The sequence below is a fragment of the Pseudophryne corroboree genome, chromosome 6 (assembly GCF_028390025.1).
Source record: "Pseudophryne corroboree isolate aPseCor3 chromosome 6, aPseCor3.hap2, whole genome shotgun sequence".
NCBI classification, from domain to species: Eukaryota; Metazoa; Chordata; class Amphibia; order Anura; family Myobatrachidae; genus Pseudophryne; species Pseudophryne corroboree.
In genome coordinates this window covers 70,203,985-70,228,594 of record NC_086449.1, presented here as the reverse complement: position 1 = coordinate 70,228,594, position 24,610 = coordinate 70,203,985, and the positions used below count along the sequence as shown (strand labels likewise).

The 24,610-nt window shown below is 50.4% G+C and overlaps 1 protein-coding gene and 1 long non-coding RNA gene across 2 annotated transcripts in view; one reads left to right on the top strand and one right to left on the bottom strand.

Moving 5' to 3' along the window:
- Positions 1–20,479, bottom strand: part of LOC134936176 (uncharacterized) — an 83,775-nt gene extending 63,296 nt beyond the window's left edge. The window contains exon 1 of the long non-coding RNA XR_010180472.1: positions 20,098–20,479. This is a non-coding gene — a long non-coding RNA (uncharacterized LOC134936176). The remainder of the gene's footprint in view (positions 1–20,097) is intronic.
- The window catches only part of LOC134936175 (oocyte zinc finger protein XlCOF7.1-like), a 216,182-nt gene that overhangs the window by 134,910 nt on the left and 56,662 nt on the right, over positions 1–24,610 (top strand). The gene's annotated exons all lie outside the window — the stretch shown is intronic.

Genomic DNA, 24,610 nt, shown 5'->3' with positions numbered 1-24,610 from the left:
TCTTCGAAGAAGAATCATCATCTCGGCCATTACCTTGGTAAAAACCCGAGGTGCCGTGGACAATCCAAACGGCAGCGTCTGAAACTGATAGTGACAGTTCTGTACGACGAACCTGAGGTACCCCTGGTGTGAGGGGTAAATTGGAACGTGGAGATACGCATCCTTGATGTCCAAGGATACCATAAAGTCCCCTTCTTCCAGGTTCGCTATCACTGCTCTGAGTGACTCCATCTTGAACTTGAACTTTTTTATGTACAGGTTCAAGGATTTCAGATTTAGAATAGGTCTTACCGAGCCATCCGGCTTCGGTACCACAAATAGAGTGGAATAATACCCCTTTCCTTGTTGTAAAAGAGGTACCTTGACTATCACCTGCTGAGAGTATAGCTTGTGAATGGCTTCCAAGACCGTCACCCTGTCGGAGGGGGACGTTGGTAAAGCAGACTTCAGGAAACGGCGAGGTGGATCGGTCTCTAGTTCCAACCTGTAACCCTGAGATATTATCTGCAGGATCCAGGGATCTACCTGCGAGTGAGCCCACTGCGCGCTGAAATTTTTGAGACGACCCCCCACCGCCCCCGAGTCCGCTTGCGAAGCCCCAGCGTCATGCTGAGGCTTTTGTAGAAGCGGGGGAGGGCTTCTGTTCCTGGGAAGGAGCTGCCTGTTGCAGTCTCTTCCCCTTTCCTCTGCCTCGTGGCAGATATGAATATCCCTTTGCTCTCTTGTTTTTAAAGGAACGAAAGGGCTGCGGTTGAAAAGACGGTGTCTTTTTCTGTTGGGGAGTGACTTGAGGTAAAAAGGTGGATTTCCCGGCTGTAGCCGTGGCCACCAAATCCGATAGACCAACACCAAATAACTCCTCCCCTTTATACGGCAAAACTTCCATATGCCGTTTTGAGTCCGCATCACCTGACCACTGTCTCGTCCATAAACTTCTTCTGGCCGAAATGGACATAGCACTTACCCGTGATGCCAGTGTGCAAATATCCCTCTGTGCATCACGCATATAAAGAAATGCATCTTTTATTTGCTCTAAAGACAGTAAAACATTGTCCCTATCCAGGGTATCAATATTTTCAATCAGGGACTCTGACCAAGCTACCCCAGCACTGCACATCCAGGCTGTTGCTATAGTTGGTCGTAGTATAACACCTGTATGTGTGTATATACTTTTTTGGATATTTTCCATCCTCCTATCTGCTGGATCTTTAAGTGCGGCCGTCTCAGGAGAGGGTAACGCCACTTGTTTTGATAAGCGTGTGAGCGCCTTGTCCACCCTAGGAGGTGTTTCCCAGCGCGCCCTAACCTCTGGCGGGAAAGGGTATAAAGCCAATAACTTCTTTGAAATTAGCAGTTTTTTATCGGGGGCAACCCACGCTTCATCACACACCTCATTTAATTCATCTGATTCAGGAAAAACTATAGGTAGTTTTTTCACACCCCACATAATACCCTGTTTTGTGGTACCTGTAGTATCAGCTATATGTAACGCCTCCTTCATTGCCAAAATCATATAACGTGTGGCCCTACTGGAAAATACGGTTGATTCGTCACCGTCGCCACTGGAATCAGTGCCTGTGTCTGGGTCCGTGTCGACCGACTGAGGTAACGGGCGTTTTACAGCCCCTGACGGTGTTTGAGGCGCCTGGACAGGTGATGATTGATTGTCCGGCCGTCTCATGTCGTCAAACGACTGCTTCAGCGTGTTGACACTATCCCGTAATTCCATAAATAAAGCCATCCATTCTGGTGTCGACTCCCTAGGGGGTGACATCCCCATATTTGGCAATTGCTCCGCCTCCACACCAATATCCTCCTCATACATGTCGACACACACGTACCGACACACAGCAGACACACAGGGAATGCTCTTAAAGAAGACAGGACCCCACTAGCCCTTTGGGGAGACAGAGGGAGAGTTTGCCAGCACACACCAAAAGCGCTATATATGACAGGGATAGCCTTATAATAAGTGCTCCCTGTATAGCTGCTTTAATATATATAAATTTGCCACAATTTTGCCCCCCCTCTCTTGTTTTACCCTGTTTCTGTAGTGCAGTGCAGGGGAGAGCCTGGGAGCCTTCCTGACCAGTGGAGCTGTGTGAGGAAAATGGCGCTGTGTGCTGAGGAGATAGGCCCGCCCCTTTTTCGGCGGGCTCGTCTCCCGCTCTTTGACTGATTCTGGCAGGGGTTAAATATCTCCATATAGCCCCCGGAGGCTATATGTGAGGTATTTTTTGCCAAGAAATAGGTTTTCATTGCCTCCCAGGGCGCCCCCCCCCAGCGCCCTGCACCCTCAGTGACTGCCGTGTGAAGTGTGCTGAGAGGAAATGGCGCACAGCTGCAGTGCTGTGCGCTACCTTAAGAAGACTGAGGAGTCTTCTGCCGCCGATTCTGGACCTTCTTCTTCTTTCAGCATCTGCAAGGGGGCCGGCGGCGAGGCTCCGGTGACCATCCAGGCTGTACCTGTGATCGTCCCTCTGGAGCTAACGTCCAGTAGCCAAAGAAGCCAATCCATCCTGCACGCAGGTGAGTTCACTTCTTCTCCCCTAAGTCCCTCGTTGCAGTGATCCTGTTGCCAGCAGGACTCACTGTAAAATAAAAAACCTAAGCTAAACTTTTCTAAGCAGCTCTTTAGGAGAGCCACCTAGATTGCACCCTTCTCGGCCGGGCACAAAAATCTAACTGAGGCTTGGAGGAGGGTCATAGGGGGAGGAGCCAGTACACACCACCTGATCGTAAAGCTTTACTTTTTGTGCCCTGTCTCCTGCGGAGCCGCTATTTCCCCATGGTCCTTTCAGGAACCCCAGCATCCACTAGGACGATAGAGAAAAAATGCTGCTACGATCAACCCCCTATGTGAGGTGTGTGGGAGCAATGGCGCACAACTGCAGTGCTGTGCGTTACCTCAGTGAAGAACGGAGTCTTCTGCCGCCGATTTCGAAGTTTTCTTGCTTCTCATACTCACCCGGCTTCTGTCTTCCGGCTCTGCGAGGGGGACGGCGGCGCGGCTCTGGGATCGGACGATGACGGTGAGATCCTGTGTACGATCCCTCTGGAGCTAATGGTGTCCAGTAGCCTAAGAAGCAGGACCTAGCTTCAGAGAGTAGGGCTGCTTCTCTCCCCTTGAAAAAGACCTTTGGGTCGAAACGGCGTTGGTGCGGTGCTTCCAGACAGTGATTTATCCGTGTTTTTACTGCGTCCTCCTATTACCATCCAAAGTGTAAAGGTATAGTACATGGGTGTTACCTAGGTGTTAGTCCGGAATTCACCTATGTTAGTCTCATTTCATCTGACCCACCCTCTGTGTATATACCTTGTGATGGAAATATATAAGGAGAAATTTTTTATGTAATTTTTAATTTTGAGACAATAAACAAACTTTTTTGGGAAGAAACGGCTGTATTCATATCCATTTTAAAGAAACCGTTATGTGAGGATACCCGCACTCCAAGAAAGTGAGTGTGGTACGTTCAAATTGAACTAATTTCTATTTGTTTTTTTTTGTTTTTTTTTAAACACATTTTATTGGATGGATCGTAAAATAAGTACAATGATAACATAACAGAACACCCGAACATCTTGGGTGCTTAAAGAACAGACATAATTAGGGTGAATTGTTACAACAACAGAGTAGATCCGATTTTTGTTTTTGTGTTTTCCCATGTTTAGAGATTCAAGTCAGAGCATAAGAGATGGGGAACTCTCGGCAACGGAGTGGCCTTCCGTCATAGAGAGTGAGCAGAAGAGATGAGAGGAGGAAAGTGCTCAGATAGCGAGCAGGAGGGAACAGGAAAGCATAGGAGGCTGGGCACCTCCGGTTGAAGAGAAGAGGGGGGGGGGAGTAGAGAAAGGGTGATGGGGTGGAGGGGTAGCCTTCGGGGGCAGGAGGTGAATAGGGCCTTGGCATGCCGTGTCAGGTTATAAATGGAGACGGAGCCTGTTGCAGGATTAGCCACGGGGACCATACTTTATCAAATCGCTTCGAAGTGTTACGAATGACTGCGGTCATGTATTCCATTTTGTGGACATACCATATCCGGGAAATTATCACCGGCATTGGTGAGGGGGTCGGGTTCTTCCAGTCTGTGGCAATTTGGCAAGTCATTGCCGAAACTATATGTCGGAATAGTTTGTTTTGGTGTCTATTGAGGGTGGGAAGGGACATGGGGAGCAAGAAGTATTGGGGATCAGGGGAGATGGAGGTGTCAAATAGGCGCGAAAGCAAAGTGATGAGTTCACCCCATATTTTATAGATTTTGGGGCAAGCCCACCATATGTGTAAGAATGAACCACTGTCCGTACAGCCCCTCCAGCATCCATCTGGGGTGCCGGGGAACATAGTATGCAGACGGGAAGGGACATAGTACCATCGGTATAGTAATTTATAGATATTTTCTTTAATTCTCACACATATGGAGCTGGAAGCGGCATTGTCCCATATATCTACCCAGTCTTCATTGTCTATAGTAAGTCCCAGTTCCTTTTCCCATGCTGATTCGTGAGGGGCCCGGGATGTTGTGGGGAGGTCGTCCAGGAGGGCGTAAATATCTGATATGAGGCCTTTAGTGTTGGTGCGTTTCCAGCTAATGTATTCGAAGGGGGATAGATGTCTGTGGAGAAGGGTAGTGGTGGTGGTGGAGTGGAAATGTCTAATTTGCAGATAGCGGAAGAAGTCCGATGAGGGGATTACTGTTCCTTCACGGATATCTGTGAATTGTGGGAAAGTAGCTGTGGAGGTGATATCATTAACATATAGTATACCACTCGAGCGCCAAGATGTATGCGTGGCTCCACTCATACCTGGCGGGAAGGCTGGGTTGTGAAACAACGGGATTAGCGGGGACGGGTATGGGGCCAAGCTGAACCGTCTGTTTGTCAGGTCCCAAGTCGCTAGGGAGCGACTTACTACAGGGTGCGATAGGGCCGCACGGGGACGCCGGTTCCGGTGGAGCCACAATAGAGAAGATAGCGTGGCTAGGCCCGTCTCCTCCGCCTCAATCCCCACCCAGACCTTCCTTGTTCCGCCCTCGTTGCACCATTGTGCACATTGAGCGAGTTGCGCGGCGTAAAAGTATTTCTTAAAGTCCGGGATACCCAGGCCGCCGCCTCTGGAGGGGCGTTGGAGCAGTTTAAGTCTGACTCGTGGGCGTTTGTGGTTCCAAATAAAAAGGGAGGATTGGCGTTGTAGGGTCTTGAAGACGTAGGTAGGGACGTAAATCGGGAGGGTCTGAAATAAGTACAGGAGTCGGGGGAGCACGCTCATCATAACGGAGTTGATTCTGCCTATCCATGATATAAAATAACTGGACCAATCCACCAAGTCCTCCTTAATTATCTGTAATAAACGGGGATAATTTGCTTGGAAAAGTTGGTGGTGATGGTGAGTCAAGTACACACCAAGGTATTTAATTTTCTTGGTATGCCAGTTACAGGGGAGGGTAGTTTGAAGGTCCTGTTTAAGAGCTGCCGGGATATAAAAGTTGAGGGCCTCTGTTTTGTTCACATTTATTTTATAGCCGGAGAGCTGTGAGTATGAATTGATCTCGGATAGAAGAGCAGGGAGAGATTGGGCTGGGTCAGTGAGAGAGATCAGGACGTCGTCGGCATATAGCGCTATCTTGTGTTCGGAAAGGCCTGTGGGTATTCCATGGATTGCACTGTTATTACGGATCCTTGCTGCTAGGGGCTCCATGACTAGTGCAAAAATTAAGGGGGAAAGGGGGCATCCCTGCCTGGTACCATTGGTGATTCCGAAACTGGAGGAGGAGACACCGTTAACCATGACCTGGGCTGACGGGGAGCGGTAGAGTGCTTTGATTCCCTCTAGAAAGTTTCCGGAGAATCCCATTTTGTCAAGGACTGCAAAGGCAAAAGACCACGATATGCGGTCAAAGGCCTTCTCCGCGTCGAGAGCCAAAATGAGAGAGGGAAGTTTCCGTTTTTGGATTGAGTATATTAGATCTATTGCCCTTCTGGTGTTGTCAGACGCCTGGCGTCCAGGGATGAAGCCGACCTGGTCCGGGTGGACCAGGCCGGGCATCAAGGGACCCAGACGGTTAGCTAATATTTTCGCGTATATCTTCAAGTCAACATTCAGTAATGAGATTGGTCTGTAGTTTAAGCAACTAGTCGGGTCTTTGTCAGGCTTTGGGATTACCACTATGTTGGCCCGGGTTGTCTCCGGCAGGAAGGAGGCTCCCTCGAGGATACCGTTAAATAAGGAGGCTAGGTGTGGTGCCAGTTCCTTCGCGAAGAGTTTATAATATTGGGCTGTGAAACCGTCCGGCCCTGGTGCAGCCGACGAGCGCATAGATCGTATGGCGGCTATTGTCTCCTCCTCCGAGATTCGACTGTTAAGGGCTTCCAATTGATTGTCAGATAGGGTTGGGAGGGGGGTATCAGATAAGTATGAGCGCACTCCCCCAGATCCGTCAGGAGACAGCAGGGGCGGGTCAGGTAGGTTATAAAGGGAGCTATAAAACAGGCGAAAATCTTCAGCCATCAGTTCAGGGTCATATGTATAGGTTCCCCTTTGTGACGAGTACAATTTATCTATTGCGCCCAGCGCCTGCTTACGACGGAGTTTGTTGGCTAGTAGGGTATCTATTTTATCCATTTTGTCGTAGAAGCGTTGTTGCAGTTTCCGAAGTATTAGTGCCGCACGGTTGGATAGGAGGGTGTTTAGCTGTCCCCGGAGGGAGTCTATCTGAGTGAGTAAAGAGGGATCGGGGGATACTTTATGTTTGGATAGTAAGGTGGCTATTTCTGATTCGAGGGAGGCTATCTCCTGTGCAGCTTTTTTCCTAATTGCCGACGATTTTGCTAACAAGGTGCCGCGGATCGTGGCTTTGTGAGCTTCCCAAAGGATATTAAGTGGGATGTCAGGAGACATATTTTCGGTGAAATAGTGTGTGATCGCTAATCTAGTTTCCTCTAGTGCAGAAGGGTGTTGTAGAAGCGAGTCGTTAAGGCGCCATTTGTATTTCCTATGAGGCGCTCGGTGTATATCTATGAGGAGGTAGACCCCAGCGTGGTCCGTCCAAGTCAGTGGTGTGATGCCCGTATCCGAGATCAATGGCACTAGGGCAGAGGATATGTGGATCATGTCAATCCTGGAATAGTGTTGATGTGGAGCTGAGAAGTGTGTAAAATCTTTGGTGTGGGGGTGTTGGGAACGCCAAGTGTCACAGAGACCGTGGAGTTTCATGATGGCGGTGAGTGTGCGGGAAGCCCGGGGGAGAGTCGTTATAGAGGCGTGGGGCGGAGGACCAGATCTGTCCAGCAAGGGGTCAATTATGGTATTAAAGTCGCCACCCATGATAATGCTTCCCTGTGCTTCTCGTGATAGGCGTTTAGAGAGAGAGTCAAAAAACAAAGATTGGTCTTGATTGGGGGCGTAGACGGAGACCAAAGTGAGAGCCTTAGAACGGAGGGTACCCATTACCATAAGGAACCGTCCATCTGGGTCTATCACTGTCCTGGAATGGATAAACGGGATATTACGATGAACTAAGATGGCTACACCCCGTTTTTTACAGTCTGCTGAGGCAAAATAGGACTGGGAGAACCATTTGCCCAGAAGCCGGGTGTGGGGACCGGTGAGGTGTGTTTCCTGTAGGAATGCTACGTCAACTTTCTCACGTCTGCAAGCACTCAGGAACACGGTACGCTTCCTAGGGGAGTTCAGGCCATTTACATTGACCGAAAATATTTTAAGAGACATGGTTATTTACGTGGAGGAGTATGGCGTTTTGCCGGGTATAGTCCAGCAAGGTACAATTTATGCCAGGCGAAGGCCACCCCTCCAGGCCAAGCGAGAGAAGGAGCGGGAAGGTCGAGCAGAGGCCACAAGAAAAGAGAGAGAAAGAAGAAAATAGAGAAGAAGAAGAAGAAATACCCCAAATGGGGAAACATCCCTGTGTTTGTGGGTCCCACTCAGGGGCCGCACGGGAAAAGCATCGAATAAGTAACATTATTAACAACAGTAAGGGATTATGGGGGGGTAACTGAGCTACCATGTGGGAGGATATGAGTCTCCCGGGCCACAAGGGCTGAGGGTGGCTATAACCATTTTACATTTATGGCAGACATAATATAGTATAGGACTCTGAGAACTGTGTCCTAGCAACAAAAATGCAAACATAAAACCAAAAATAGGGAGGGGGAGGGGAGGGGGGGGGAATTGGGCAAGAGGGAAGGGGGAAGAAAGAGAGAATAAGAAGGGGGGAGGGAGAGGGGGAGGGGGGAATACCACAGGGGTGCAAACAATCATAACTTAATTATAACAGCATTAACCGAGGATAGTTACGATACTGGTATTTGAGCTGAGGTCGAGTTCTCCACTGCTCCCACTCGTTTCGAGTCGTGGGGGCGTTGCATCGTCAGTTCGTGCACTATACACGTCGGGGGGGTTTCCCCAGTTCAGGGAGGATCCTTGTCCACATTGCGCTGTCGGGTCACCCGTGTCCAGTCAGGAAGAGGGGGCTGAGGGTGTGGCGGTTTAGATGATGAGGCCGCCATGTCATCTTCAGCTGATGTTGGGAGGAGATCTAGCTTTGCCAGCAATTCCTGTCCTTGGGTTAGGGTCTTGACCGAGTGGACAGAGTTATTAACCGAAACGTGTAAATGGAAGGGGAATCCCCATCTATATCTGATCTGGTGTTGTCGCAGGATCCGGGTGACCGGTTGGAGGTCTCGCCGTTTTTGGATGGTGGAGGGTGCCAGGTCCTGAAAAATCTGCAACTGCGTGCCTTTGAACAGGATCTCCGATGAATCTCGAACTGAGGACAAAATTTTTTCCTTCGAGCGGAAGTAATGGAAGCGGACAATAACATCCCTGGGTGGTTGGGCGGGAGACGGTTTTGCCCGGAGTGCTCTATGTGCCCTGTCGCAGAGACATTCTTCGACCGTAAGGTCCGGTACCAAGTGTGTGAAGAATTCTCTCAAGAATGTTGGTAGCGATGGGCCGAGGACCGATTCTGGAACGCCGCGTATGCGAAGATTATTTCTACGCGAGCGATTTTCTTGGTCCTCTTGTCGCTCCTTGAGGGTCTCCATTTCCTCGTGCAATCTAGCGAGTTCACTGTCAATGCGGTGTTGGGAGCGGCAGAGATCGTCTGTCTTTGTTTCCAATGCGTCAGTCCGGTTACCGAGATCTGTAAGATCCGATTTAAATTCAGCTATAGCGTTCGAGAGTTCCTGTTTGAACGCGGACTGCACTCCCTCCAGTAGGCTCGACATGACCGCCTGTATCTGGGGATCGATACCCGCTTCCGAGAAACACGGGGAGGGGGGGGAGCTTGCGGCCATGGTGGGGTTCTGTGGGCCCTTAGTCTTTGAGCCAAAGAAGTTAGTCGGAGCTTGCGTTGCTTTTTTGTTTTTGGACATAGTGGTATATATAAAAAAAAAAGGGAGGATAGGAGTGGTGGTAAAAAAGGAAAAAGGGAAGAAAAATTATTGATAGGAGGACACAGGTCAGAGTCCGTTTAATGAGCAAGTAATCTGGTCAGGTCTGATCCTCCAACCGCGGGGCTGGGGGTAGGGTGCCAGAGTGTTATATATGGAGTCCAACCATTTAGCTATGGCACATGTAGTATATTATTATTTTGCGTTAAATCATCTTGCAAGTCGTCTTAAGGATAGGTCTGGGATGTATGGATCCGAGTGTCATAACGCTGAGACCGCGTCTTTTCCAGGTGCCAGCTCCGCTGTCGAGGCAGGTCGCAGTCCAACCCCCTATTCAGTGGCCCGGTCACTCATGGTTGGTATTAAAGCACTTCCATAACCGTCGCCGGTGCCGGCGGTGGTGTAAACAGAATCTGGACTCTTACAGAGGTGAGGAGTGTGTGGTATAGTGCGGCTTTTCTTTACTCTGGCTGGGTGCCAGAAAGTAAAATGGCGACTCTGGGTTCCTGTCGTGGGTTTCTATGGAGCAGGGGTGCAGGTAAGAAATAGGTGCTGTGGAGACAGCGGGTACTCACAATATTGCAGGTTGGCTGGATGCTGCAGGCCCTTTTTTTTTTCCCCCCCCCCCTTCCTTTTTGGCTGTGCTGCAGAGACTTCTAGGGCGGCCGGTGTGCACACCGGGACCCACCTCGGAGGGTGGAGAGCAGGGTAAGGATGAGGCCACTGGGTCCACTGGGAGAAGGTTCCCCACGATATGCGGCGTCCTGGGCCGCCTAAACGATCGGGTCGTCAGTCGTAAGATGGTGGAGGCGCTTCCGGTTTAAGGGGAGCTGCGGCCGTTTCAGGGAGCTCGGGCCGCACGGAGAGGACAAGTCGAGACCCAAAGCAGTGAGTGCAGTAGGGGTCGGGCCGGTCACCGTCGATTCGCGGCAGGGATCCGGAGGGTCTGCGATGCTCCACAGCGCGGCCGGCTGGTAGCTGGAGGTCCCGGTCTGAGTGGGTGGGGTAGGCCGCAACCCGCAGAGAGGCCTAGAGCCCCTCCCGGCTCCGCGGACACTAGCCCCAGGCAGGCAGAGAGAAGGAGAATATGTTTACAGGGAGTTGGAGCGTGGGTGAGGGGAGCAAGAGTGATTTTAACTCCCTGGCAGCAGGAACCTATAATAATTATTTTTTTATTATTTTTATTATTATTATTATTATTTTTATTTTATTTTTCTCCTTATTTTACAATAAGTATCCGGTGCGGCCCCAGAGAGTGCCCGGGGGACAGAGGCTCTGATGAAGTCTCCCCAGGCAGCGCCAGCAGCACATCCGCTGCAAGGGGTCCAGGTGTGGGCGCAGCGCCAGTAATCAAAATGGCGCCTCCCGTGTCCCGACCTCCGTGGAAGCTCCCGGCCGTCTAGGCCTCCGGAGGTCACCAGTCGGGTAGTCAAGGACGGGTGCGGTGGCCGTGCGGCGCCCAGGTCGGGATCCCTCAGTCCGGGCGGTGAGCGGGCGGAGTAGTCTCGGCTGGGGAAAGCGGCACAGTCCTCCCGCCTTCGGCTCCCCTCAGCGTTTTGACGGTGTCCCGCGGGCCTCCATCCGAGGTAAGGGGGCAGCGGGCAACACTCACCTCCCACCGAGGAACTAAGTGAAGCGTCCTGCAGGGAGTAGAATCCCGATGTGGTGGGGGCACCCTCTCCGGCGAATTCCAGCCACCCAGGGCCTCCTCCTCCGGGGCAGCAGTGAGATGGAGGTCCCGGCTTCACCTGGGACAGAAGGCCGCAACCCGCACGGGTGTAGGGGACACCCGCCGGCTCCGCGGACCTCACTGCCCGATACAGGTATACCCCAGCTGATAAAGGGGGGTCCCCAAAATCACTAAGGAGCAGCAGAATGGCAGTTTATTCGGGCGTAAGGCAGGAGCTCCACTGCAACACGTCTGCCCAGGTCTGCAGCTAGGCCACGCCCCCTAATTTCTATTTGTTTTATTGTCCTTTATTTCATGAATTGACAAAGATACCTTGATATGTATGATGCTACATTATTTTAAGTGAGTTTTGGTACGTTTATCCTTAAACGAAAAAGGTGGTGAGGAACTGTCCCTTTCTCAGCTATCAAGATTTCCACCATATAGGGTTCCTTTCCCTTTGGAGAAGTCACTGGATTTGTTTATATCACTTGATGACAAACATTATTACACATTGTGTGCCTCTTTCCCAACTTTTGTTTCCTATGAATTTCACGTTGGAGATTTATTGGAATTGAAAAAAGAACTATTGTAGACATTGGATGCGAAAGAAATTCAAATCATTACCAGCTCGTCAAGATTTCATGTGATGTATATTTAATTATTTAATTTCTCTACCTTGTTTCAATTATTTAGTATCGCCTTTGATTTCCCCTCAAACGACCTTTATTTCCTACTATTAAAAATAAGAATTTACTTACCGATAATTCTATTTCTCGGAGTCCGTAGTGGATGCTGGGGTTCCTGAAAGGACCATGGGGAATAGCGGCTCCGCAGGAGACAGGGCACAAAAAGTAAAGCTTTAGGATCAGGTGGTGTGCACTGGCTCCTCCCCCTATGACCCTCCTCCAAGCCTCAGTTAGGATACTGTGCCCGGACGAGCGTACACAATAAGGAAGGATTTATGAATCCCGGGTAAGACTCATACCAGCCACACCAATCACACTGTACAACCTGTGATCTGAACCCAGTTAACAGTATGATAACAGCGGAGCCTCTGAAAAGATGGCTCGCAACAATAATAACCCGATTTTTGTAACTATGTACAAGTATTGCAGATAATCCGCACTTGGGATGGGCGCCCAGCATCCACTACGGACTCCGAGAAATAGAATTATCGGTAAGTAAATTCTTATTTTCTCTATCGTCCTAGTGGATGCTGGGGTTCCTGAAAGGACCATGGGGATTATACCAAAGCTCCCAAACGGGCGGGAGAGTGCGGATGACTCTGCAGCACCGAATGAGAGAACTCCAGGTCCTCCTTAGCCAGGGTATCAAATTTGTAGGATTTTACAAACGTGTTTGCCCCTGACTAAATAGCCGCTCGGCAAAGTTGTAAAGCCGAGACCCCTCGGGCAGCCGCCCAAGATGAGCCCACCTTCCTTGTGGAATGGGCATTTACATACTTTGGCTGTGGCAGGCCTGCCACAGAATGTGCAAGCTGAATTGTATTACACATCCAACTAGCAATAGTCTGCTTAGAAGCAAGAGCACCCAGTTTGTTGGGTGCATACAGGATAACAGCAAGTCAGTTTTCCTGACTCCAGCCGTCCTGGAACCTATATTTTCAGGGCCCTGACAACATCTAGCAACTTGGAGTCCTCCAAGTCCCTAGTAGGCGCAAGGCACCACAATAAGCTGGTTCAGGTGAAACACTGACACCACCTTAGGGAGAGAACTGGGGACGAGTCCGCAGCTCTGCCCTGTCCAAATGGACAAATAGATATGGGCTTTTTTGAGAAAAAAACCACCAATTTGACACTCGCCTGGTCCAGGCCAGGGCCAAGAGCATGGTCACTTTTCATGTGAGATGCTTCAAATCCACAGATTTGACTGGTTTTAAACCAATGTGATTTGAGGAATCCCAGAACTACGTTGAGATCCCACAGTGCCACTGGAGGCACAAAAGGGGGTTGTATATGCAATACTCCCTTGACAAACTTCTGGACTTCAGGAACTGAAGCCAATTCTTTCTGGAAGAAAATCGACAGGGCCGAAATTTGAACCTTAATGGACCCCAATTTTAGGCCCCTAGACACTCCTGTTTGCAGGAAATGCAGGAATCGACCGAGTTGAAATTTCTTCGTGGGGCCTTTCTGGCCTCGCACCACGCAACATATTTTTTTCACATGTGGTGATAATGTTGTGCGGTCACCTCCTTTCTGGCTTTGACCAGGGTAGGAATGACCTCTTCCTGAATGCCTTTTCCCTTAGGATCCGGCGTTCCACCGCCATGCCGTCAAACGCAGCTGCGGTAAGTCTTGGAACAGACATGGTACTTGCTGAAACAAGTCCCTTCTTAGCGGCAGAGGCCATAAGTCCTCTGTGAGCATCTCTTGAAGTTCCGGTACCAAGTCCTTCTTGGCCAATCCGGAGCCATGAGTATAGTTCTTACTCCTCTACGTCTTATAATTCTCAGTACCTTAGGTATGAAAAGCAGAGGATGGAACACATACACCGACTGGTACACCCACGGTGTTACCAGAACGTCCACAGCTATTGCCTGAGGGTCTCTTAACCTGGCGCAATACCTGTCCCGTTTTTTGTTCAGACGGGACGCCATCATGTCCACCTTTGGTAATTCCCAACGGTTTACAATCATGTGGAAAACTTCCCGATGAAGTTCCCACTCTGCCGGGTGGAGGTCGTGCCTACTGAGGAAGTCTGCTTCCCAGTTTCCATTCCCGGAATGAAACACTGCTGACAGTGCTATCACATGATTTTCCGCCCAGCGAAAAGTCCTTGCAGTTTTTGCCATTGCCCTCCTGCTTCTTGTGCCGCCCTGTCTATTTACGTGGGCGACTGCCGTGATGTTTTTTCCCACTGGATCAATACCGGCTGACCTTGAAGCAGAGGTCTTGCTAAGCTTAGAGCATTATAAATTTACCCTTAGCTCCAGTATATTTATGTGGAGAAAAATCTCCAGACTTGATCACACTCCCTGGAAATTTTTTCCTTGTGTGACTGCTCCCCAGCCTCTCGGGCTGGCCTCCGTGGTCACCAACATCCAATCCTGAATGCCGAATCTGCGGCCTTCTAGAAGATGAGCACTCTGTAACCACCACAGGAGAGACACCCTTGTCCTTGGATATAGGGTTATCCGCTGATGCATCTGAAAATGCGATCCGGACCATTTGTCCAGCAGATCCCACTGAAAAGTTCTTGCATGAAATCTGCCGAATGGAATTGCTTCGTAGGAAGTCACCATTTTTACCATGGCCCTTGTGCAATGATGCACTGATTTTAGGAGGTTCCTGACTAGCTCGGATAACTCCCTGGCTTTCTCTTCCGGGAGAAACACCTTTTTCTGGACTGTGTCCAGAATCATCCCTAAGCACAGGAGACTTGTCGTCGGGATCAGCTGCGATTTTGGAATATTTAGAATCCACCCGTGCTGTTGTAACAGTATCCGAGATAGTGCTACTCCGACCTCCAACTGTTCCCTGGACTTTGCCCTTATCAGGAGATCGTCCAAGTAAGGGATAATTAAGACGCCTTTTCTTCGAAGAAGAACCATCATTTCGGCCATTACCTTGGTAAAGACCCGGGGTGCCGTGGACAATCCAAACGGCAGCGTCTGAGACTGATAGTGACAGTTTTGTACCACGAACCTGAGGTACCCTTAGTGATAAGGGCAAATTTGGGACATGGAGGTAAGCATCCCTGATGTCTCGGGACACCATATAGTCCCCTTCTTCCTGGTTCGTTATCACTGCTCTGAGTGACTCCATCTTGATTTGAACCTTTGTAAGTGTTCAAAATTTTTTTAGATTTAGAATAGGTCTCACCTAGCCTTCTGGCTTCAGTACCACAATATTGTGTGGAATAATACCCCTTTTCTTGTTGTAGAAGGGGTAATTTAATTATCACCTGCTGTGAATACAGCTTGTGAATTTTTTCCCATACTGCCTCCTTGTCGGAGGGAGACCTTGGTAAAGCAGACTTCAGGAGCCTGCGCAGGGGAAACGTCTCGACATTCCAATCTGTACCCCTGGGATACTACTTGTAGGATCCAGGGGTCCTGTACGGTCTCAGCGTCATGCTGAGAGCTTGTCAGAAGCGGTGGAACGCTTCTGTTCCTGGGAATGGGCTGCCTGCTGCAGTCTTCTTCCCTTTCCTCTATCCCTGGGCAGATATGACTCTTATAGGGACGAAAGGACTGAGGCTGAAAAGACGGTGTCTTTTTCTGCAGAGATGTGACTTAGGGTAAAAACGGTGGATTTTCCAGCAGTTGCCGTGGCCACCAGGTCCAATGGACCGACCCCAAATAACTCCTCTTCCTTTATACGGCAATACACCTTTGTGCCGTTTGGAATCTGCATCACCTGACCACTGTCGTGTCCATAAACATCTTCTGGCAGATATGGACATCGCACTTACTCTTGATGCCAGAGTGCAAATATCCCTCTGTGCATCTCGCATATATAGAAATGCATCCTTTAAATGCTCTATAGTCAATAAAATACTATCCCTGTCAAGGGTATCAATATTTTTAGTCAGGGAATCCGACCAAGCCACCCCAGCTCTGCACATCCAGGCTGAGGCGATCGCTGGTCGCAGTATAACACCAGTATGTGTGTATATACTTTTTATGATATTTTCCAGCCTCCTGTCAGCTGGCTCCTTGAGGACGGCCCTATCTATAGACGGTACCGCCACTTGTTTTGATAAGCGTGTGAGCGCCTTATCCACCCTAAGGGGTGTTTCCCAATGCGCCCTAACTTCTGGCGGGAAAGGGTATACCGCCCATATTTTCTATCGGGGGGAACCCACGCATCATCACACACTTCATTTAATTTATCTGATTCAGGAAAAACTACGGTAGTTTTTTCACATCCCACATAATACCCTCTTTTGTGGTACTTGTAGTATCAGAAATATGTAACACCTCCTTCATTGCCCTTAACGTGTGGCCCTAATAAGGAATACGTTTGTTAATTCACCGTCGACACTGGATTCAGTGTCCCTGTCTGTGTCTGTGTCGACCGACTAAAGTAAACGGGCGTTTTAAAACCCCTGACGGTGTTTTTGAGACGTCTGGACCGGTACTAATTATTTGTCGGCCGTCTCATGTCGTCAACCGACCTTGCAGCGTGTTGACATTATCACGTAATTCCCTAAATAAGCCATCCATTCCGGTGTCGACTCCCTAGAGAGTGACATCACCATTACAGGCAATTGCTCCGCCTCCTCACCAACATCGTCCTCATACATGTCGACACACACGTACCGACACACAGCACACACACAGGGAATGCTCTGATAGAGGACAGGACCCACTAGCCCTTTGGAGAGACAGAGGGAGAGTTTGCCAGCACACACCAAAAACGCTATAATTATATAGGGACAACCTTATATAAGTGTTTTCCCTTATAGCATCTTTTTTATATATTTCTAACGCCAAATTAGTGCCCCCCCTCTCTGTTTTAACCCTGTTTCTGTAGTGCAGTGCAGGGGAGAGCCTGGGAGCCTTCCCTCCAGCCTTTCTGTGAGGGAAAATGGCGCTGTGTGCTGAGGAGAATAGGCCCCGCCCCCTTTTCGGCGGCCTCGTCTCCCGCTCTTAACGGATTCTGGCAGGGGTTAAATATCTCCATATAGCCCCCGGAGGCTATATGTGAGGTATTTTTAGCCAAAAATAGGTTTTCATTGCCTCCCAGGGCGCCCCCCTCCCAGCGCCCTGCACCCTCAGTGACTGCCGTGTGAAGTGTGCTGAGAGGAAATGGCGCACAGCTGCAGTGCTGTGCGCTACCTTAAGAAGACTGAGGAGTCTTCTGCCGCCGATTCTGGACCTTCTTCTTGTTTCAGCATCTGCAAGGGGGCCGGCGGCGAGGCTCCGGTGACCATCCAGGCTGTACCTGTGATCGTCCCTCTGGAGCTAATGTCCAGTAGCCAAAGAAGCCAATCCATCCTGCACGCAGGTGAGTTCACTTCTTCTCCCCTAAGTCCCTCGTTGCAGTGATCCTGTTGCCAGCAGGACTCACTGTAAAATAAAAAACCTAAGCTAAACTTTTCTAAGCAGCTCTTTAGGAGAGCCACCTAGATTGCACCCTTCTCGGCCGGGCACAAAAATCTAACTGAGGCTTGGAGGAGGGTCATAGGGGGAGGAGCCAGTGCACACCACCTGATCCTAAAGCTTTACTTTTTGTGCCCTGTCTCCTGCGGAGCCGCTATTCCCCATGGTCCTTTCAGGAACCCCAGCATCCACTAGGACGATAGAGAAATAGTTTAGAGAGAAAACCTGACCTGCGCCCATGCCCTGGTGATCTAGTGGGATCGCCTTTACTGCCACAGTGTTCACCGAAAGCGCGCGCGGCCCGTCTCCCACGGACCGCGCCGGATCGTGACAAAGTACGGGTCCCGCAAGTGGGACCCACTCACCACCTCCCGAAGCACGGCCACGCGATCCCGGAGAGCCCCCGTCATGTGTGCCTGACCATGAAGAAAACCGGAGCCTCCTGCTGTAGTTACCCGGCAACCAGGGCTCAGGAGTGTACAGTGCCGCTGGGGAGAGCTGGAGCTGCAGCAGTGAATGTCTCTGACATTTACACACCGCTGCTGCCCTTGTAGTCTTCACTTTTTCTTCAAAAAAGCTCTTCTTAGGGCTGCCTGGAGCAGCCCCTCTGGTATGTGCCTGCTATCTGCGGCACCAACTACAAAACTACTGAGCTCCTGTGCAGGGAGGCGGGGTTATGGAGGAGGTGGCGCTGTGCATTCTGGGAACAGTCAAAGCTTTTCAGCCTGTTGGTGCCTCAGATCAAGATCCTACTCTACACCCCTATGTCTATTCCTTGTGGAGCCCAGTGTACCCCGCAGCAGAAACATATACCGTATATACTCGAGTATAAGTCGACCCGAATATAAGCCGAGGCACCTAATTTTACCACAAAAACCTGGGAAAACGTATTGACTCGAGTATAAGCCTAGGGTGGGAAATGCAGCTCTAGCCATACACAGCCCTCAGTGCCAGATATGCCCTCATACTGCCAGATATGCCCCACAATGCAAGATATGCCCTCATAGTGCCAGATATGCCCTCATACTGCCAGATATGCCCCACAATGCCAGATATGCCCCACAGTGCCAGATATGTCCCACAATGCCAGATATGCCCTCATACTGCCAGATATGCCCTCATAGTGCCAGATATGCCCAACAGTGGCAGATATGCCCCCACAGTGCCAAATTTGCCCCCCCAGTGTCAGATATGCCCCCAAAGTGTCAGATATGCCCCACAGAGCCTGATGTGCCAGATATACCCTCATGCTACCAGATATGCCCCACAGTGCCCGATATGCCCTCATGCTGACAGATATGCCCCACAATGCCAGACGTGCCCTCATGCTGAAAGATATGCCCCAGTGCCAGATATGCCCCCACAGTGCCAGATATGCCCTCATGCTGACAGATATGCCCCACAGTGCTAGATGTGCCCTCATGCTGACAGATATGCCCCACAGTGCCAGATATGCCCTCATGCTGACAGATACGCCCCACAGTGCCAGATGTGCCCTCATGCTGCCAGATATGCCCCACAGTGCCAGATATGCCCCCTCATGCTGCCAGATATGCCCCCTCATAATGCCAGATAAGTCCCCTCAGTGCCACATGTCGTCATCCCCCAAGTGCCAAATATGCTCCCCCAGTGCCTGTTAATTACACTGTCTTCTGAAGGAGGGACACGGAGCGCACCACTCCTGTGTCCCTCCTGCATCTCCGGCGGGTCTATTAAAGGAAGTGCCGGTTCGTGAGCCAATCAGAGGTCACGAACGGGTACTTCCTTTAATAGACCCGCCGCTGCAGCCGGAGATGCAGGAGGGACACAGGAGAGGTGTGTGCTCCGTGTCCCTCCTTCACACTGCTCTCCCTGTCACACTGCTCACCCTGCACTGACTCGAGTATAAGCCGAGGAGGCTTTTTCAGCACACAAAAAAAGGTGCTGAAAAAGTCGGCTTATACTCGAGTATATACGGTAATTATTAGTGCTATGTCTGGCTGCTGGATGGACTGAAGATACAGTAAGTTCTGGATCTTGAAGTCAAGTGGATAGCTTTCAGTTTCTTGAACTTTTTCTTCTGGTATCTGGTTCTCCAGTCGGGATGGTAATGATATCCCGGCGGCCGGGATGCCGGCTGTCAATATACCAACAGTGGCATTTCGGCCACCAGAATACCGGCAGTGGGGCAAGCGCAAAGAGTGCAATCGCCACGGCACGGTGGCTCACTGCACTCACCACAGCTTTTATTGTCACTCTATGGGTGTTGTGGACACACACGAGTGGGAAAACCAGTGGCGAGCGCTGAGGGCATTCCCGTATGTCAGGATTTCGGCATCAGGATCCTTAATGCCGGGATCCTGACAGCCAGGTTAACTACATCCCCTCCAGTCGGTGGTAGACATCATGGGCCTTATTCAGACCCTGACACAGACTGATTTTCAGCCACCTGCGCACGCTATCATCATGGGATCGCATCCCGGAAAGGATGAATTCGCATCATAATTGACAGGCGACAAATGTCTATGGGCAGCGTTGCGACATTGTGGGGGGGGGGGGGGGGGGGGGAGGGCGGGGGGAGTGTCACAGTAAACACAGACGTGTCATGGCTGTTTTCAGGGCCGGTCAATGATGTCACCTGCGTTTCTTGCGATTGGAAACATGGTGGCGGTGCCCCTGCTTATGCAACTATGCTGCATAGCAGGGGTCAATCGCTATTTGAATTGAGATGGCATTGCGGGGCAGCACAACACATGCTGGGTGGCCTTGCCCTATTCTGCGCGGCCCCCAGCGTGCCATTATGGTGGACGCAGATTTTGCTAAAATAGCAAAATCTGCTACAAACTCTGAATAATCTTCTTAGCTTGCAGAAAAGCACTGGCTTACTATCATTTTTTCACTGTCACTTCACAGCCATTTGACACAATTTAAGATCCCCCAATTGATCTATTCATCCACAGCTTCTCACCTATGTCTTTGTGGGTATCTGTGTTGAGTATCTACCTCTGAAGGTCGGTGCCAGTGGTAACTTTAAAAAAAATAAAATGGAAAAAAAAAAAAAGCCCCCCCCCAAAAAAAAATTATAAGCCCAAAAACAAGCAACAACCAATAAAATACAGCAACTTGAACAAAAAAACAAGCCCAATTTTGCTTGTTATAAGCTGAATTGGCAACTACGATTGGGACATCTCCGCCGCCATGACTGCCGTACAGTCACATGACCTGGTGACGTCAGGACAGGAGAAGACCCGGGGCCGCCGCCGCACGCCACAAACCCAGCTCTGTGCTCCCGAGTGATGAGATAAAACGCAGCGGCACGTGCCGCTGCCAAGCCTCTTTCCCGCTCTTTAGTTTCCCCGCCCCCTTCTGTGTGTCCCCGCCCAGTCTGATCTCTTTCCATCGTGTTCTGATCCCCCTCGTCCGTGTCCCCGCCCATTCCCGCCCCCTTCTCCGTGTCCCCGCCCAGTCTCTTCCACGAGGGATTTCCCGGCGAGCGCTCTGTTACATGAGGCGGCGGGTGGAGAGAAGCTGCGGCCAGTGAGTGAGGTGAGTGCTGTGGGTGCGGGTTCCCCGCTGCTCAGCAGGACAGGCGGGGGCTGTACAGTGTGTGTCACCCAGCTGTCCTCACTGCTAGTGGGGGGCGCAGGGGATCTCCCCATCACTGCTGCCCGCGATGCTGAGTTTGGGAGGTTGGTCCCTTACCCGGGGCTAATCCTCGATTTAATGCCCGAAGCCTCCCCTCCTCCTACTACTACTCCCCTGCAGCTACATGTGCGGTGCTGATCCATGTGTTCTGATGCGGGACACAGCGCCGGTAGTGTGCAGGGGTTGTGTTCCTGTACAGCAGCAGCATACTGTCACCCCTTCCATCTTCACGCTGCAGTATTCACAGTATCTTTCTCTAACGTCCTAGTGGATGCTGGGGACTCCGTCAGGACCATGGGGATTAGCGGGCTCCGCAGGAGACAGGGCACATCTAAAAAAGCTTTTAGGTCACATGGTGTGTACTGGCTCCTCCCCCTATGACCCTCCTCCAAGCCTCAGTTAGGTTTTTGTGCCCGTCCGAGAGGGTGCAATCTAGGTGGCTCTCTTAAAGAGCTGTTTAGAAAAGTTTTTTTTTAGGTTTCTAATCAGTGATTCCTGCTGGCGACAGGATCACTGCAACGAGGGACTTAGGGGAGAGACTTGCAACTCACCTGCGTGCAGGAGGATTGAAGTCTTAGGCTACTGGACACTGAGCTCCAGAGGGAGTCGGAACACAGGTCAGCCTGGGGTTCGTCCCGGAGCCGCGCCGCCGATCCCCCTTACAGACGCTGAAGAACGGCAGAACGGAGGTCCGGAAACAGGCGGCAGAAGACTCCTCAGTCTTCATGAAGGTAGCGCACAGCACTGCAGCTGTGCGCCATTGTTGCTACACGGCTCACTGATCTCGGTCACGGAGGGTGCAGGGCGCTGCTGGGGGCGCCCTGGGCAGCAATATAGATTACCTTAGAGGCAAATAAATACATCACATATAGCCATTAAGGCTATATGTATGTATTTAACCCAGGCCAGTTTTCCTAATAACCGGGAGAAAAGCCCGCCGAGAAAGGGGCGGAGCTTATTCTCCTCAGCACTCAGCGCCATTTTCCTGACCAGCTCCGCTGGTGAGGAAGGCTCCCACTCTCCCCTGCACTACAGAAACAGGGTTAAAGAGAAGGGGGGCATAAATTGGCGATATAATTATATATTAAGAGCGCATATATAGAAACAACACCTTCTAGGGTTGTTATATACACTATGGCGCTTTTGGTGTGTGCTGGCAAACTCTCCCTCTGTCTCCCCAAAGGGCTAGTGGGTCCTGTCCTCTATCAGAGCATTCCCTGTGTGTGTGCTGTAGGTCGGTACGTGTGTGTCGACATGTATGAGGAAAATGTTGGTGAGGAGACGGAGAAAATTGCCTGTAATGGTGATGTCACTCTCTAGGGAGTCGACACCGGAATGGATGGCTTACTTATGGAATTACGTGATAATGTCAACACGCTGCAAGCCGGTTGACGACATGAGACAGCCGGCGGACAAATTAGTATCGGTCCAGACGTCTCAGACACCGTCAGGGGCTTGTAAAAACGCCCATTTACCTCAGTCGGTCGACAGACACTGACACGGACACTGACCCCAGTGTCGACGGTGAAGAAACAAACGTATTTTTCCTTTAGGGCCACAAGTTACATGTTAAGGGCAATGAAGGAGGTGTTACATATTTCTGATACCACAAGTACCACAAATAAGGGTATTTTGTAGGGTGGGAATAAACTACTTGTAGTTTTGCCTGAATCGGATAAATTAAATGAAGTGTGTGATGATACGTGGGGTTCCTCCGATAGAAAGTTATGGGCGGTATACCCTTTCCCGCCAGAAGTAAGGGCGAGTTGGAAAACACACCTTAGGGTGGATAAGGCGCTCACACGCTTATAAAAAACATGGCGTTACCGTTTCCAGATACGGCCGCCCTCAAGGAGCCAGCTGATAGGAAGCTGGAAAATATCATAACAGTATATACACACATACTGGTGTTATACTACGACCAGCAATCGCCTCAGCCTGGATGTGCAGCGCTGAGGGGGCTTGGTCGGATTTCCTGACTGAAAATTTTGATACCCTTGACAGGGACAGGATTTTATTGTCTATAGAGCATTTTAAGGATGCATTTCTATATATGCGTGATGCGCAGAGGCATATTTGCATTCTGGCATCAAGAGTAAATGTGATGTACATATCTGCCAGACGAAGACACGACAGTGGTCAGGTGAGGCAGATTCCAGACGGCATATGGAAGTATTGCCGTATAAAGGGGCGGTCCATTGGACCTGGTGGCCATGGCAACAGCTGAAAAATCCACCTTTTGTTACCCCGAGTCACATATTGGCAGAAAAGGACACAGTCTTTTCAGTCTCAGTCCTTTCGTCCCCATACGGGCAGGCGGGCAAAGGCCAGTCATATCTGCCCAGGGGTAGAGGAAAGGGAAGAAGACTGCAGCAAGCAGCTCATTCCCAGGAACAGAAGCTCCTCACGGCTTCTGCCAAGTCCGCAGCATAACGCTGGGGCCGTACAAGCGGACTCAGGTGCGGTAGGGGGTCATCTCAAGAGTTTCAGCAACACTCGCAAGGGAACTCCGGGATCCTACATGTAATATCCCAGGTGTACATTGGAAATTCGAGACGTCTTCCCCTCACACAATTCACAGGCTGTATTCCCAGCAGGTGATAATCAAAGTACCCTTCTTACAACAAGGAAGGGGGTAGTATTCCACACTATATTGTGGTACTGAAGCCAACCGGCTCGGTGAGATCTGAAATATTTGAACACTTACATACAAGCGTTCAAATCAAGATGGAGTCACTCGGAGCAGTGATAGCGAACCAGGAAGAAGGGGACGATATGGTGTCACTGGATATCAGGGACGCTTACCTACAGGTCCAAATTTGCCCTTCTCACCAAGGGTACTTCAGGTTCCTGGTACAGAACTGTCACTATCAGTTCAGACGCTGCCGTTTGGATTGTCCACGGCGCCCCGGGTCTTTACCAAGGTAATGGCCGGAATGATGATTTTTCTTAAAAGAAACATGGACGCTTTCCTGATAAGGGCAAGGTCCAGAGAACAGTTGGAGGTCGGAGTAGCACTATCTTAAGTAGTTCTACGACAGCACGAGTGGATTCTAAATATTCCAAAATCGCAGCTTTTTCCGACGACACGTCTACTGTTCCTAGGGATGATTCTGGACACAGTCTAGAAAAACGTGTTTCTCCCAGTGGAGAAAGCCAGGGAGTTATCCGAGCTAATCGGGATCCTCCTAAAACCAGGAAAAGTGTCAGTGCATCATTGCACAAGAGTCCTGGTAAAAATGGTGGCTTATTACGAAGCAATTCCATTCGGCAGATTTCCCGCAAGAACTCTTCAGTGGGATCTGCTGGACAAATGGTCCGGATCGCATCCTCAGATGCATCAGCGGATAACCCTATATCCAAGGACAAGGGTGTCTCTCCTGTGGTGATTACAGAGTGCTCATCTTCTAGAGGGCCGCAGATTTGGCATTCAGGATTGGATGCCGGTGACCACGGAGGCCAGCCTGAGAGGCTGGGGAACAGTCACACAGGGAAAAAATTTCCAGGGAAGTGTGATTAAGTCTGGAGAATTCTCTCCGCATAAATAAGCTTAGAGCAAATTTATAATGCTCTAAACTTAGTTAGACCTCGGCTTCAAGGTCAGCCGGTATTGATCCAGTGGGATAACATCACGGCAGTCGCCCACGTAAACAGAAAGGGCGGCACAAGAAGCAGGAGGGCAGTGACAAAACTGCAAGGATTTTTCGCTAGGCGGAAAATCATGTGATAGCACTGTCAGCAGTGTTCTTTCCGGGAGTGGACGACTGGGAAGCAGACTTCCTCAGCAGGCATGACCTCCACCCGGGAGAGTGGAAACTTCATAGGGAAGTTTTTCA